Raw genomic sequence first — 16,008 nt, forward strand, 5'->3', positions numbered from 1 at the left:
GCTGGGAATACCAGATTTGAGGAAAGTATGGTCCAATTAAGATTCAGAAAGTGAAATTTTCTCAACATTAACCCATTTCAAAAGTATTTTTGTGTTTATAAGGCACAACTAAGAAATGTTATTCAAAGTCAGCTAAGTCTATTAAATCCCCCAAAGAAGTAACCGAATCTTAGGGAGACTTTTCTGTTTAACTTTTATTTCTATGAGAGTCCCAGCAGCAACCAGCATGGCTTAATTCCTCCCTCCTTAGACCTTTATCACATCAAGAATATCTTCTTCATCCCTGTACAGCAGATCCTGCACTGGATTTTTGTGTCCAAAAGCCCAACCACATGCCACAGATGAAGCAAAGGTCTAGCTCAGTATCCTCGCCACTGACCCAATGTTTTGTCAACACTGAGATGGATCATATTCACTTATGTTTTTCCAGAATTTGACCTGGGATAGAAAAGGAAAAGATTATTTCCAGGATTAAGTTAAAAAAACACAAAAAACAACAAAAAAAACACACACACACAACCTCCAAAAGAAGAACTTATTACAAGACAGCAGGAGAAACTGATGCACAGGATTGGATTTTGATGGGACATTAGAAAAACCTGAAATACTTCTCTAAATCTGTTCAGTTATAAAACAACAGAAGAAGAAATCATACTTAAAAACAGAAGGATTGCTTGGTAAAGACACAACAGCAAGAGCACTGAAGAATTGTAAGTTATGTTGTACCACAAGAATAATCTGATAATATCCTACACTATTATTTAATAAAGACAAAACCCCCAGCATGTCACACTGACTTTAATACAGTTCTACAGAAAGCTTCAAAACCATTTATAATAAAGTTCATAATCCTTCTATACAGTTAATTAAAAAAACAGAATTCCAGAGAGAATATAATTATCTAATCAACTGTTAGGATAGTTTCCTTAGAAAGCCTGTTTTCTATTGTTTTGTGCAGGGCAAAACGGAATTTTATGTGGTAATTATTAAATTGGCCCCTTCCCTTACAGGAAGGCAAAAGAAATCAACAGATGCTTCCAATAAGCCCTGCAGCAGGGCACCATCGGAAACAAGAAAGTTTTATATTTTAACTGATTTCAGAAGATGAGCAGTGAAGTTGTATAGTTAGAATTCTCAGGCACATAAGAGTAATAATGAGCAATAATATACAAGTCATAAATAATAAGAAATAAGAAAGTAACGCATGGAAAAGAGATACATAGTTGGATACTACTAAGGTCATTACTTAGTTAACTGTTCAAGTATTCTGTGAAGCGAGTGTCAGATGGTTTTTATGCCCTATAGAAAGTATCCTTTATCAGAATCTGATCAGTTTTAGCTTATATCACAGAACATTTTACCTTCACAAGTTTCCAGGCAGCTTGGCTTTGGAGAAAATAAGAAAAAAATAGAGATTTTATTAAAAGATATCCAGGGCACTGAAAAGGGAAAGCCTTTCCCAATAATTTGATCCACAATTCTGATATTAAAGCAAGCATTAACAGTAAAGGAACAAGAGACACCATTTACCTTTACTTCTGGTTCCTATGAATGCAATGTTATAAGAGAGACTCCTTATTACAAGGAGAGCTAACTGGGCCCCCAAATATAAAAGACAATATGGATAGTTAAGAAGACCTTCAGCAACACTTCTGACAGAGACTTTGAAGGGGTTTTTTTGTTTGCTTCCTATCATCAAAAAATAACATAAGCCAATTACTGCAAAATTGAGAGAAAATTCCCACAGATTTCGCTCGACAAATTACGCTGTGTGGACACTTTTCAGATACATAAATGAACCCGTACAGAAATTCATCTGATACGAAAGCTAGATTGCTTATGGTACCTGAGCTAATGTTTTGCAGTACAGATATGCCCTTAGAATAAGGTCATTTCTTTAGCTGCCAATTATAAAGGAACTTTAACTCAAAAGATATTACCAGAAAAAATTACTAGATTTAATCCTATAGTACTCTGGGTTCAAAAGCAGTAAATATGCCAAGCTATTTAAAAGTGGATAAACAAGGAGTATGAACATGCTGTAAGTCAGAGGAACATTATCTGCTGCATGTAGGAGGCTCGGAGCACATGTGGCACAGTGCTCACATTGCCAATCACTGCTCTATGGGAAGTATGCAAAAAAAAAGGAAAAATAGAAGAAATCACTCAGAATTCATGCAGGTACTGGAAGATCCAGGACAATAACAAGCTTAGAGAAATGAGGTCTAGCCCTTGGAAAAAGAAATTAGCAGGAGCTTGCACCGAGTTAGAGAGAGCTCTGTAGGGAAAAGGTTCGGTTTATAAGGTTATAGGAGCTTGTGTCAAATCTAAGAACCAAGGGCATGAACTTAAGCTAAGGAAAGGTCATCTATAAAGAACGAACGTCGGAAGAAATGCTTTATGCAGAGAATAGTTACGATAGAAAATAAAACACTACGGCAACCTTTGCAACAAGTGATATAAAGGTGACAAGCCTTTGAAAGACAGTTATCGTGCAGGCGGAGAGAGAGAAATGTCTGGCCTTTTCAAAAACGGGCTTTGCAGTCCCTCCGTCTTTAAATCACCTGCATTACACTCCTATCTGCCGCTTTACAAGTCCACTAAAAGAGAAAACCGACACCAGACTAAACTGAAGGATCTAACAAGAAGATCCTAATAGTTGAAATAGGTCTTAGAGATTCCATCTCCAAACGTTATTGCCGGTACTTGCTCATTTCAGTGAGGGAATAAATCGTGTCCCTTCTATTTCGGAGCTTTCATTTCTCTTTTAACGATTTTTCCACTTGAGCAAGTTTTGATTCAGTAATTTGGGCTTTTAAAACCAAAGCTATTATCCAAGTGGCTGCCAATCACAAATATACAGAATTTGTATATTAAAAAAATGTTAAAAGTTATCTTATGTTATCTGGACACCACCCTGAACCCCACATCTTAATATAGTAAAAAATAGTATTTTTTCTGCTAATTCTACAAAGTGTTGAGATTAGCTGAATAATTTTTTTTTTTTTTAATCCAAACCAAGTGCAGAAGAGCCAAAAGAAACTGTCATAATGTAGACAAGCCATAAAGGAAGTCCAAGCTATGTTGGGAGCCTAGTCTCACGAAGGTTCAAAAACAGGTTGGCATCGTTGTAGTTCCCCTCCTAAGGGGACAAACATACAATTTCAAAAGTGAAAAATAATTCTTACCATAAGAAGTCTCACTGAAACAAATGCAATTGAGTCAAGATGGCGCTAGACGCTCAGTTTTCCAGGGAAGGGGCTAATAAAATTGTTGAAATTGCAAGATTCCAAGAAGAATTAACTCCACTGTATCCCACCATGCGCAAGACAGAAATTAAACACTACTAACCACAGCCACCTGCTTGCTTAAGAGGGAAACTTCTTGTAGAATTAACACTTGTTATCATCTATGTGAACCGTTTCTGCTACAGGGTTGGTCTTGGGTTACCATCATTCAATAATGTTGCTAATAAGAATAATTTCTACCATAATGAGTGTATTTTAGAAGGCATACAGAAGTTGAATAGCTCTCAAAATCTTTAATGATTTGTGGTGGCTTTCACTGCAAAGATGACAGTATATTAGTTTACCAGATGCCAGATCATGCAATGGATCATTAACAAGCGGGTGTTTTCTGAATACTTTCAGAATAAATACCAGCTGGTTTATTTTCAGCCAGCAGATGATCACAAGCATCTCTTGTCTGATTCACCACAGTGATGTGAGATACCTCATATATTAAAGACACTAATGTTCATTTAGGACTTTTGTCTCAAACGCTGTACACTGCCCTGCCAAGATCCAAAATGATAAAATCATTATTTTAAACTACTTCAAAAATATTAGCTTAGTGTTCTTTAGAAGTATATATATTTAAATGAGTATTTAAATAGAAAAAACAATTCATTGTATTAGACAGTTATTCCAGAGGTACCTCAGAGGTGATCTGATAAGATATGGAATAGCACATTTATCATCTGTCAAGAGTACTTTGAAGTTCAAGACAGTTAAAGAAATTCATTTCAATGTATTAACAAGTTTAGGTCACTGCATTTGAATAATCATATCCACACAAATGAAATGAAGAGACTAAAAACAATATACTCGGCTACCGGGGATTTTTGATATATTGTGAGCAAGATGATATTGGTGTTCCCAGGTAATCAACTGCTTCTCATTTTCCAGGGAGGTGTCTGTTCCTCCCACATCTCCAATATAAGCGCAGAACTTACGGCTATCAGTTCCCCCCATTCCAACCAGTGAAAACAGGTGCAATTAAGATTTGTATCACCTTCCAGGCTCTTTTCAAGGTAAGAAAGAGGGGAATAGAGGAGAAAAACAAGTTTCAGCATTCAGCTATCTCTTTTCATCTCCTTTGAGGAGCGAGCCAGCTCTAACAGACTTGGTCTCTAGTGCCTGCCTCGCTCTCGCTGCAATCGCAAAGCTGGGATCAGGGAAGACACATCTATTTGTTCCTCTCTGTCACTAAGATGAAAATGTCTCCTGTTATTTGGCCAACTTCGAGTACCCCTTCACTAGACAAGACCTCATTTCTCTAGAGCATAACAGTTTACGGGAAAAAAAAAAGAGAGAAAAAAGACTTATGGAAAAGAAACAGGGTAGGCATTTAAATTTTGTTTTCCAATTGCAAGTGATCTGTTTAAAAAGAAAATGCAGCAAGCCCCAGTCAAAGTTAGTGAAGCAGAGATTCCTTGAACGAAGCACAAAATGAAGGAGTGACTTTGCTCATCACCAAAAAGCAGAACTTACTTCCAAGCAGGGCTGACAATGACAGACCATCCACAGCTTTCTATAAGGGAAAAGGGATAACCAGCCGCTATCACGCGTACTGATATTTATCAGAGTGAGCAATTTAGAATTTATATACTAGGTACGTGCCTGACAATATATCAATTGCTTGAGTTGCTTATTCCACAGCTAAACTATTGCACAAAAAGCAATTTCAAAACAATTTTTAACATAGCTATTAGCAATTTATCAAAAATGTGTCCATTACTTTCCAAATGAACCATTTTTCCACTTACGTTATTCACTTAACAGACTTAAACTGGATAATAATTTGCTGTCTTCATAAAAAATATAAACGAGAGAGGGAGGAGTGCCATATTCCACCCTCCTGAAGCATGTTCATTTTATGCCACTCTGTGAATCAAAGCACAAGCAGAGATCTCAGGATATTACCTAGTTCATATTTGCAGCCTAAAGCAGAGTAAACCCAGGCCATTCCTGTATCAGCAGCGTTACTTAGCCAAGACGACTGAAGAACGTAAGAGCTGCCAGGTACTCTGAGAGACATGTTGTCCTATTCATATTCATAATGGAAAGATTATAGAGTTTCTGATCCATTTGCATGCTTAACTAGCCTTACTGTTTTTCTTCTTATCTAACTTAAAACTTTGTTTAAATTTCAAGCTGTTCGGTCTTTGCCAGTGGACCTAGAAAACAGTATTTTCCCTCCGCCTCCCCGCAATGGCTTTCTCATGCTCTTAAGGATATAATGGTCATCTCTTACCCTCTGCCCCCACGTACCTCAGTTCTTATGACTTTTTAGTATGAGACGTATTCAGATAATGACAAATCAAGGGGGTTCTTTAACTAGATCAGTCCTACATTAGCCTAGAAATTTATTTTTAAAATGGGAGAATAGCACAATTTATTTATTTTTTTTTTTTAACTAGCAAGACCATGGATGATTAATTCATGACATAATATAAGACTGATACTTCAATATATCGCACTGCCAGCCATGTGCTCTAACACATGCTTTCTTGGCTCGTTTCCATTGCACTCCACCACAGTTTACCAAATCAAAGCCACAGCTCTATCAAGGGGGGGAGGGAGGGGCACTAGAGTAAGACTATTGAAACCTAAATGGAAAAAGCCTTGTTTTGCTTCCCAAATAAGATACATCATGGTAACTTCTGATAAGAAGCGAAGGTAATTTTACATTAAAATTTTCCTTCACCTTTATTGTATGGAGAAAAAGGCACCTTACTAAAGTAACAGTTCAATATTGAAAGGTCTTGATTTCACTACATAATTTCTTCAGGGAACTACTATTAAGCTACCAGCTCATGAGCACAACCACTCCAGGTGCCATTATTGCCACATGCATTTGAACGGAAAAGACTGAGGGCTTTAATACCTGGAAATACTCTGCCTTGACTAAACTTCAATTTGAGAATTCACATAGGCACATCAGCCACACAACTCAGCTTCCTATTAAATAACATCAGGCTGGTGGAGGATTAGATGATGTAGAAGGCCACAGGCAAAGAAGCAGGGAAGGAGCAGAGGAAAAGACTATTACTTAGGGAAATTCAGTGGGAGGTACTTTTGCCCTTTCCACGTATATAATACTCTTGTGCACATTAACACACTTTCGCACTGGCAGATTATATACCTTAAGGTCCATTTCATATCAGGAGGAAGCAGAAGAGAGCAGGAGCCGGTCTGCATTTGTGGACACCTCACAAGAGATTGTAGCAGCAAGGCAATCTCTCTTCAGAGGTGAAGGTGTACAGCTGGGTATTCTGTTAACCAACACCAAGCCCCATGGCTTCATATAACCTGCTGTTGTGATCGGATTAGAACATTTTCGCAAGAGATACAGAGAAATAAGCTCTATCACAGATCGCAAAACACCCCTCACCCCAGCTCTGTCTACTGAGGTTTGGACTCTCCCGACTAATCTCTTAAACAAAGAGGCTGTGTATACAGACTGTGCCCTGAGTACCTAAAGCTGTTTTGCATTAGTAACTCTGCTTTAATCCTTCTGTTTCTTTTCAATACATTCTGATCCATGAGATTATTGTGCTTCCAGTTCAAAGGGGAGATGTGCAGATTTAGAGACTCGGAGGTTCCTGTTAAGTGACTCAGTTCTTTCCCCCCCACCATGGTGTTTCCATACTAGGTACTGAAACGAATCCATTAGCCATTTGCATTTGGTTACTCTCTTTGTTCATTGCTGTCAGCACCATATGATGGAATTGCTGATGGTCTTCTCATCTCCTAGTGAACAGGGCAATATGCTCACGGGAGAAATGCACGCTTCCATTAGCAGGTTGCAGCAGATCTCCTTCTATATCTTACTCAAACTTCATCTGAAGAAAGAAAACACACCTTACAGGTCTTCAGTAGCAGAGGTCAAAATCATCCAGTGGAAAAATTCATCCATAAGTACTCTGAGTGGAAACAAATGTATTCTGCATAAGAATCTTATTGATCTCATCAGAAGTATGTAATTTGAAGGAATCCATTTGCTTCCTACTGAATTCTTTGCATATAAATACAACCCATGTGTATTGTTTTTAAAAATATATAATTTTCATGCCATAAAAGATCAAAAAGTTTCACATGTAATTAACACTAAGAGCATCAATTATCAGATACCTGTTAATGTACCATTACTAAAGTGTTTATTAAGTAAATAGCATCATAGTTGGAAAGCATTACCATCAATACCATACATTTTAGGATAACTGCTAAACACTAACTTTGCCATAAAGTAAAGCCTTGACAGACCTACCATTTCTTTGGCAAGAAACTTCACTATTTTGCCTTTTCATTCAAATTTTCATTTCATATTCAGAACTTCTCACAGATTATGAATTCCAGACTTTAATTAAATCTACACTTTAGAACAACTCACAATTCTTTATCTTTACAGACAGCACAGCTAGAGCTAATCAATCTTTTGAAAGTAGTAAATTAAAGCATTAACTTCCCACTACTAAGTACAGTAAACCAATACATTGTCAAAAGAGAAGAGAAAAAGCAAAGGTATTTTTCATTTATGCACATGAAAAATAGCTCCTTGTCAGAAGCTTTTTTTAAACTACACAAATATTTTAGCTACAGGGATAAGGAAAAAAACCAAACCATATCTCTTAGTGCAGAGGATGATCAGGGTGATTTTACAGTGTTCAAGGTACAATATGGCTCTATACCTTTCTCAGTTACATTCACATATTATTAGAGGATGGAGATTAACCCTTCCTCTCCTGCATGTTTGCAGCAGCCTCTTATTATTTGGGGAAGGTCATGAGTAAGGCCAAACATACAACTGCATCGTTATGCAAGTAATTCAGCAGCGCCTTCTACAAATGTAATTTGGTAACAAGTTACTGGTAAATATGAGCCAGGGTAAGAATATGGCAATGTTTAGGAGAATAGTATATGCAAGAATCCAAATGTTATTGTAAATTTGAACATACACAGAGATCTTCATGGTACTAAGTCTCTACAAAAAAAGTTAACCTAATGTGACCTGTTGTTAGCTTACTTAAGACTAGACAGTGCCCCAGCAGCTAACTGTTTGATTGAATCCCTCTGTCCAGCTACCTGTGTATTTTTCCAGGTGCACACTTTGTGGAACAGTCTTTTCTCATCAATAATTTCTCTATTGCTTTATTGCCATTAATATGATTTACAGTTATCCAACAAAATCCTTCGGTTTCACACAAATCTATTAAAAAAATTCTGCTACAGGAAGGTAATTCCAGTGTTTGGGATAGACTATTATCAAATCAGAAGGATGGAGAAATCCATACTTCATTTTGTATTCTATCAAAACACCTTACTCAATAATAGCAGAATAATGATAAAGTAAACTAGGAAGGTAAAATAAGCAGTAGCCTGTAAAATTGTCATCAATATTCCTCCAAAAAGTAAACATAGATGTACATAATATTAAATATTGTAAAATATTTACATTATGGGGAAGAAAGCAAAAAGAATTCTGATCGGTAAGGGCACTGTATTTTAAAAAATGACGACCCTATAAAGGTAAGCTGAAGACCATCCTAGGATGTTCACTCTAGTACTAGTACCTGGATAAGAATTGGTAGATGGCAAAGTTGACACCTGGAGTTTGGGTTTGGGGACCTAATGGAAAAGGCCCCCCCAAAGGCTTTCAGTAGACTAGAAATACCACCCTAGTTTGGGACTGCCCTACTTTCTGCTACTGGGAATGTTGCCTGAAACATCATACTCAACTGACAAGTTTCAACAGTTTGAGCACAAAGTCTAAACTAGGATCTGCACTAAAATCTCACTGTGATTGAGAAGGTAATGAAAGCACCTCCAGATGAAAAATAAGCTAGTTCATGGATTATGGAATTTTATAATACTAACAACTTAGCGAAAGCAAGTCTGGAGACAAGGACCAATTATTCCAGTAGCGATCTTCAAACGAAGGCCACACCACTGGGACAGACTTCCTGAGACAGAGCTGTTGCCCAGAAACCCCCCCCCCCGCTACAACACTGACAGAGCAATTGTTTACTTTTTAGTAATTAATGCTATTTACTAGATCAGTGGCTAAGGATTAAGCAAGAATGGACCCTCCTGTCCTAAATACTCTGTAAACACAAAATAGGCCCTATTCCTTCCCTACTGTGTCCGCACAGCCCAATGTTAGGGACCAACAGTCCCATGTAGCTTTTAGTAGTCATCACTGCCAAGAACAACGGAAAGAAGATAAATGCTTTCTCAGTTGGAAGGGGACATCTAACGAAGCCATTCAAACAGAAGGGGATCATTTTATGGGGTGCCAGCTCTCTGATGGGATTACTTGGAGCATTCTTTACTCTTTAAAGGGATAGCAAAGCTACCTTCATTAGAAAACTTGGAGCCTTCAGCTGACACAATGGGGAAGGATAAAATGCAGTGCACCACAAGCATTTAGACCAACTTCACTTGAGCTATGAAACCTCTGTGGCTATTTTCACTAGTGTTCCTGAAATTAATAGTTTGCTGCTTTTTTCTTCCTTTCTAGCTGATTTAATACTGCTCTTGCAAAAGCCATAATTATAGAATCCAAATGGTAAAGAAATCTTAAAGAAAGAAATCTGTCGCACCACATAAAAGGAAACACACCAAAATACTTCAGCTCCCTTATTAATCCCATTAAAAGCCTTCCATTCTTTATTCTGTAAAAAAAAATCCCCATATTTTTCCAGGTAAGCAGTTTGACAGCATAAAGGCAGCTTTAGAGGCCAGCTTAGACATACACTGTGTGTATATATACACGCACACACTAGCTTTCAAGCCAAGAGTTTGCAAAGACTGACGGAGACATACATTAGCAAACGGCCCAGCCATCTACTAATTAAGAATTTTTATATTCTGAACATATTCCAGATATGTTTTAGAACTATACTGATATTTCAGTTATTTGACCTTCATTGACTTGATACATAGTCACTCCTCAGCCTATGACTCAAAACCATTATTTAAACCTAAAGCAGATAAGACGCATGAAAGATCCTTAAAAATACTGTCAGAGGTTACATAGAGGCTTTCAACTCATTATATTAAAACTCCATCAGTTATTTATCAATTCCACACATTTTTATTCCGTGGTGGTGGTGTGGCTTCAAGGCGCAGCCTTTTGACTCTTTGGAGTAATACAAAGGATAGGATAATACAAAGGAGAGGATACAAAACCCCACCAAGAATTCACGCTCAAGTTTGCAGGAGAGAACCTCAGGACCATCTTTTAAAGAAGGAGCAGCAAGAAACTTGTTTCATTTTGGTATATTCCTCATTAGTAATTAATTACTTTGGGTTATAATTACCATTAATTACTTTGCTTACTTGAAGAGGAAGGAGGCTCAAAGGAAAAAAGACAGAAGCAGAAAACCAGATTGTATACATCTATCAGGAAGTTTAAGTGGATTTGGCATTTGAATCATTGAATAGAGATATTTATCAGGGCTTATGATTCTTTTCCTAAAACTGTCATCTCAGCAATTTACTAAGACCACTGCAAAGACCATCTTCTCTAGGAAGAGTTATAAATATATTTATAAGTTGTTACATTAAGCATGGCCTCCTAACAGTTCTAATCATATTCCATCATTTAAAACAATGCAGTAGTGAAAAGGATTTGTTTGTACAAGACATTGTTGATTTTAAAAATGGAAAGTTTATATTTTCACTCTTGGACATTGCTATAAAATTTATACTACTGCCAATATATTCCGTATCTGAATTTAAAAGTGGCCTGATTTTCATCAATATTGACAATGGTGTATCCTATTTTATTAAATCACAGCAGGGATGAATACAGTCCCACAACACTGAGAAAGATGTGCCCAAGTGTCTGAGCCAAAAAGTCCACAAGCTAAAAGGTATGCTGAAAGCAAGTCATGCTACCTGCCACAAGTGAATTTTTTTACTGCTTTATTAAGTATTTCATGATACATTTCAGTCTTCTGAATCTGTCAGCAATTTAATACTACAACTTGAATGAAAAATCTTAACCAAAATATCGCCAATACCTACACCTACAACATTACTTTCTCCCCATCCCAGACATTCCTGTGAGGAGGAGGGAAGGGAACATAATTTATGAAACCCTTCTAGGAAGTTTATTCAGTACATCAATTATATGTACAGAAAAGATATCAGAAGCTTTAAATTTAGCCACAGAGATCTTTTGTTGCTTCATTCCTGAGAAAAGGCTGACAGTTGTAGTTTATTCTAAAGAAAATTCAAAATTTGAATATGATTTATAGAAGCGGTTTTACTATATGCTTTATTCATTTTGTTAATCACAGGGTTTGCTCTTCTACAAAGATATTCAAAACTAGATTCTTCTAATGAAAGACTAGCAAGCAAGACAACATTTGAAAGCTGTATTACACTGCTTTTACTTTACAAAGCCAAATGGGAGTATTTAACATTTTTCTGTAATTGCTAAACTGAAGGCCTATCTTAGAAACCTGTGATAGCTCAGGGGTTTGTATTAGTTAAGCAAGTCAGACAGGATTTAACCTTCAGCTCTGCTCAGGTGATGTCCACAAGCTATTAAAGGAGAGAACAAGCTGCAGAGTGTCCAAGCAATACAGAGCAATTCAGGGATGAGAGCTGCTTAATCAAACTAAAAAATCCTCTTTAGCTTCTTTTAAAGTTCATTTTGCCTATGACACCTACAAAAGGCTTCGCAGCAGATAGAGTTTGGGCATATAAAGATGACCGTCTAGCATGCTGACCAATATCTTATTTCTGCAGTTTTACACTCCCACCTGTTTATCCGTATTGATTGTTTCCAGCCTTCCACTTAAAGGCCTTAAGCTCTCTGGATCAGATGACTCTTTCCCTCTGGGCTTGTAAGGCAGTTCTCACGGTGGGTCTCGCTCTGAGACTCAGGTATTCAGTGCTACGGTTATTCAATTTATGAGAATTTGGCTTGTTGCAACTATTACATCCACTGTAAAAAACACACAAAAGAATCTGAAAAATTCAAATATTTGTAAAGATACAGCCACTGGGAGGAAGGGAGATGACCTTAGACCAAACTAAATACACAAAACAATTGAAGAGCTGAATTTCTTCCTTGTTTAAAATATTTACATATGAGCCTTGAAGTGGCAGCTGCTAATAAAAGTCAATTAAGAGCAGCTTCTGCCAGAGCAGACTTTAGGATGGATATTTTATTTAACAGTTATTGCCATGGTTTGATGACATTAAAAAAATACACAATCAAATTAGAAGATTATAAACAAAGTAGCAAGTAACTTTGTTTAATATCAAGTTTCTAGTGAGCAGCTTGAGTGGGTTTTTTTAAACAATATCTCATGCAGTTCAATTCCATCTTGCTACTCAATGGGACTCACTGGGGTAACAAAGTCTACTCAACCTAGGGAGGAGAAAACACCAGGAGGATTATATTAATACAGAGTGTAATTTACATTCTGCTGAATTTAATGTCTGCAAAGTCTAGTACACTGCTTGAAATGCTACATTTACCAGACATCTGGGTAAAATTTAGGAAAGCTGGGAGATGCAGAGATTTCAAAACCATTTGGAAGAACCTCATAAGACTTTACTGTCATGTTTCAAGATATGTCTTTTTATAAGATGACATCTCTACAGTCACTTTGAAGCCCTCCTAAAATTCCAACTTCCAAGTATAACAAAGACTTTCAGAACAAAGTTTTAGAAACAAAGGAGAAGCTTGATCCTCAAAATGGGAATATCAAAATATGTAAGCTTTGGAAGACAGGCTGTTTCCAGAATCTTTATACCTAAGACTCAGAGCTCTGCAGGATAAAATATAGAAACCCCAAGGTCTGAAATCCACCCATCAGTCACTTCCCTCTTAGAACGCTGACTTTCACTTGAGAATAAACCATAAGATGGTCAGGCAAGAAGCATCTAGAAATGTCCATGGTATTTTTCATGCTTATCTGGGCTGACTGACTCTCCAGTTAAGAGAATAATTTCAAGCAAAGGTTAATTTACGCACTAGCTTTCTATGAGCCCATAAAGGATTTACAACAGGTCGCTGGCAGCACGTGGTAGCACTGATCACCTCCCTGCGTGCCTGCAGAAAACTTCACTGATAGCTGCCTTATGCAGAGTTGGTTTAACTATTTTTTTCCATTCCCCCTTTTTCCCCTTATAATTGAAAAACAAAAACAAACCCAGAAACCCTAATGTTCTGCAATCTAAATTCATGAACTAAACCATACATAGCAACGAATTACAGATCTCCTAGAATCAGTGACAAAGCTGCTGTTAACCTCAGAGCAGACTGGATTTGTCCAAAAGGAATGCAATAAAAGAATGACATCCAAGGTTTTCGAGGTTAGGAAGAATACAAACACAGGGGAAAAGTTCTTTAATCGGGATTCTCTACAGCTTTCCTTCAGAGCTGCTGTTAAAGTCTATGCTCATCCGTTGAAGGAGCCTGAGGCAGTGACCCTGCTGGCAGCCATACGCAGAGTTGGCTTCACTCCTGGAAGCAACTTCACACAACTGGACTAGTCAATACATCGAGAAGGTACTGACAGGTGAATATGCAGCCTAGGTACCATTTATTTCTTAAGCTTTTGAGTTTTCAGCGTTTCAGTATTAGTAATGCTTATCAAAAGCCTCACTATTAAAATCAAAGACTAAAAGTTTTCAAGGAATAAATTACGCTCTTGGCTATACAATATTCCCAGCAACAGAAGAAGCGGACAAAAAATTCAGTGACAAACTGAATACCTCAGGGAGATCTTCCAGGCACCATGTCCACCATATATATTTCAGAATACCCTACATGCATAATTGTGACAAATATTAATGGTACTACAGAAACAGCTACATATAAGAAAAACATGATTTAAAACTGCATCAATACAAGTTGCGTATTGCTCCAGTAGAGCTCACAGTAACCTGTACACAAAAGAGAAGTTATGAACAGAGCAAACACTAATATCTGTACATGCATTAAAAGCTGTAACATTTGTTAAGCATTTATGAACAAAACAGATCCACGTTTTGGTTTTGGAGTGACAGCGAACAACAAAACAAGCCCCACGCAACATGAACATTACCAAAAAGAAACCAGTGTAAAATGCGCATTTTGTCTTTTTGCCAGATAAAAGTGATTTCTCCAATGGAAATTAGATTTTTCAAAGTTATCATACTGAATCACTTAATTTAAGTACTTCTAATGCAGTTGCACACGGCACTGTACATTTGAATTTTAGATTAAACAAGTGAAGTGCAAGATATTTCCCCATACATACACTCAGAAAAGACTACTTTATGGCAGGGAGCTGCATAGCTTATGGAGACAGACAGTAGTCCAGTGCAATTTCATCCAGCCATCAGAAGGATGGACATATTTAAAAGCATTGTTTTTACTTCACATTTAAATCACATTTTATATCTCTACCGTGTCTCCTCAATCAGCAAACCAAGCAAAAGCAGGGAACTAACTTGGTGTAGGACAGCTACAATTCCTGCTTGGACTCTCTACCACTCAAACTTTCACCAACATACCAACATAACTAAGTCTGTTCAAATAAAATTGTTTCATTGATTATTGGAAAAAATTAAAAAGCAATGTCTATGTAAAGGTAGACCTTCAAACTGTGAAGTCTCAAGTTTGAATGCAAAGTATTTAGAAAGCAGTAAAGCAGTCAAAGTCTCCTTGTATTCTCTACTGATCATCATACCAACCCCTTCTCTGTCTCCCTCAACAATCTCTCACAGGCCCAGGCAAGGGAATCTAGATCTTTTCAGGTTGGTAGCACCTAGCTATAAAGTATTTCTTACATATTTACTGCGCAAAAGCAGCACAGGTATGGCAGAAATAATTTCATGCATACCTTGTGTGCCATTAAAAAAAACACACAGAAGGGCAGGAAGTAAAATCTGGAAAAAAAGGTTTCTAAATTATAACATAAAACTTTTATTATTGAGTTCTTGTTACCCTTTGTTGCCAACAATTAAAAGTAAAATAGAGCCCATTAAAGCTACTAATGATAAATCATGCAAGCACTCATCTCTGACCTGCAGACATAATAATACTACAAAAAAAGTAGTGCCACCTCCAGTACTTCAGCTAATTAAGAATGAATGCAGGGATCAGTTCAGTGAGAGCCTGAGCACTCCATCTCCCGAAAGGAAAAAAAAAATCCATTAGATTTAACTGGCCAGAAAGATTTTGTCAGCAAAAAGAAAATAAAATTATAACATCGGCAGAGAGATGAAATATTGGTATGTGAGGGAGAGGAACTTCTAAACAGGATGAATTTAGCAGAATATATTTTAAATCACGCAACACCTCTCCCCCCCATCCCCACTGGCAGTTGTTCTGCTCCATGTGGTGTTAACCTACGGTGGTCCGAGTCTCTCGGGCAGCCGTAAGGACAGCCCTAATCATTCTCAGCAGACAACTCAGTCCTGGGTTCATTACCAACAGCCTGGCAGGTCTGCGGGCACTCCGTAGTCCTTGCATGGAAACATGCAATCCCGTGTTCAGTAACATCATCCCAGGCATTAGGCAGACGGGGGCCACCACCCGTTGTCCATCGGCACCAGAAGCACGCACGCGTCTATGATCGCGATCCAGCTCTGCAGTCCTCGGCCACACGGCAGAGCGGAACAGCTCTAATTCACAGAAAGGACAGGAAACTTCGAAGACGAAACAGCCACACACTGTCCAAGCACATTTCGTCCCAGGTGCAATTAAACAGCTTGG

At 37.6% G+C, this 16,008-nt stretch overlaps 1 protein-coding gene across 9 annotated transcripts in view; it reads right to left on the reverse strand.

Moving 5' to 3' along the window:
- FHIT (fragile histidine triad diadenosine triphosphatase) overlaps nt 1-16,008 on the reverse strand; it is a 624,994-nt gene that overhangs the window by 486,944 nt on the left and 122,042 nt on the right. The window contains exon 1 of one of the 9 annotated variants that reach the window (XM_067303619.1): nt 15,318-15,349. The exons of the other annotated variants lie outside the window; for them this stretch is intronic. The gene's annotated coding sequence lies outside the window, so the exon portion shown is untranslated. Of the gene's footprint in view, nt 1-15,317; nt 15,350-16,008 lie in introns of those variants that run through there. 9 annotated transcript variants of the gene reach the window in all.

The sequence above is a fragment of the Apteryx mantelli genome, chromosome 12 (genome assembly GCF_036417845.1).
Source record: "Apteryx mantelli isolate bAptMan1 chromosome 12, bAptMan1.hap1, whole genome shotgun sequence".
Taxonomy (NCBI): domain Eukaryota; kingdom Metazoa; phylum Chordata; class Aves; order Apterygiformes; family Apterygidae; genus Apteryx; species Apteryx mantelli.